This window comes from Triticum urartu, chromosome 1A, assembly GCF_056163025.1.
Source record: "Triticum urartu cultivar PI428250 chromosome 1A, HENAU_Tu73, whole genome shotgun sequence".
NCBI classification, from domain to species: Eukaryota; Viridiplantae; Streptophyta; class Magnoliopsida; order Poales; family Poaceae; genus Triticum; species Triticum urartu.
The window spans coordinates 210658150-210659743 of record NC_141873.1 but is presented as its reverse complement, the minus strand read 5'-3'; positions in this window follow the sequence as shown (position 1 = coordinate 210659743).

Here is a 1594-nt window from a genome sequence, read left to right as displayed (position 1 = left end):
AGTGATGAGCATTACCGAGAGGGCCCAGAGATACCTCTCCGACAATCGGAGTGACAAATCCTAATCTCGATCTATGCCCACTACACAAGTAGCATCGGAGACACCTGTAGAGCACCTTTATAATCACCTAGTTATGTTGTGACGTTTGGTAGCAAACAAAGTGTTCCTCCGGTATTCAGGAGTTGCATAATCTCATAGTCTTAAGAACATGTATAAGTCATGAAGAAAGCAATGGCAATATACTAAACGATCAAATGATAAGCTAACAGAATGCGTCAAGTCAATCACATCATTCTCTAATGATGTGATCCCGTTAATCAAATGACAACTCATGTATATGGTTAGGAAACTTAACCATCTTTGATAAAATGAGCTAGTCAAGTAGAGGCATACTAGTGATAAATTGTTTGTTTATGTATTCACACATGTACTAAGTTTCTGGTTAAATCAATTCTAGCATGAATAATAAACATTTATCATGATATAAGGAAATATAAATAACAACTTTATTATTTCCTCTAGGGCATATTTGCTTCACTGATGTGCTGGGGGAGGCTCTTTCTGTGCTGACCCAGCTCCTGGACGAACTCCAAGGTCCTAGCCGCCGTTTGGCACCAGGGCGCCTGGAGTTGATCTCAGGGTGGCTGCAATCCGACGCGTCAGTTAGGGCGGCCTCGGGTCAGGCCATGGCAGCTTCTGAGGAAGGTAAGCAGGATGTCAACCAGTCCGCGGCCACCCGCGAGGCGGCGCTGAAGGATGCCAAAGCCGCCAAGGAGCGCTGCCGGTCGATGGAGACCAAGCTGGAGACCATGAGCAAAGAACGCGCGGTAGAGGCCCTTAGTCGCAAGGAGGAGGAGGAGAAGATGAAGGCCCGAGAAGACACCGTCATCGGTAGTGATGCCGAGTTGGAGCAGTTGGCGATGGCGTAGACCGCAGAGCGCAGCCGCCTGGAGGAGCTAGAGGAGAGGGTGGAGGCGGAGAAGACCCGGCTGGAAGCCAAGGCGAAGGTTCTGGTTGAGGATCACGCGTGTCGGCGTCCTGGGAACGGGTGTCCCCAGACTTTCCTGCCTGTGGCCCACAGCGTGGCTCCACCAGCGGCCCTGTACAGCCCATCTTCACCAGCAAACACTCAAGAACCTCGCGAGGGGCCAAGCCTTGCGAGGCGGACGACACAAGACCTCCTTGGGGGCAGCTTCACGAGGCCGGCTCGCGAGGGGCGGAGAGATCAAGGCAAGGGACACCTCGCAAGGTTTCTATGACGTAAGCCATGAAGACCAAGGCCAAGCGGGGGCCGGCGGGCGCCAGCGAGCGCAGTGTCCTCATTTCCTCTTTTGTGCTAAAGAGGAAAGTGCAGGCGAGGAGTCTCGAGGCATCAGGCAAAGGTTTCCATATCGGTGCAACAAGACCAAGACCAGCAGGACGGCAGGACGGAGATCACCGTGGAGCCCAAGATGGCGTCACCACCAGAGCCATTGGCAGGCGAAGACTACTTTTGTCAGGATAACTTGTACTAGTTGTCTCCCTCCAAATTTGGACGTTGTGGGATCCCTTTGTGGCACCTCGGCTCAGAGCGACCGGTTTACCTTGCATTGCC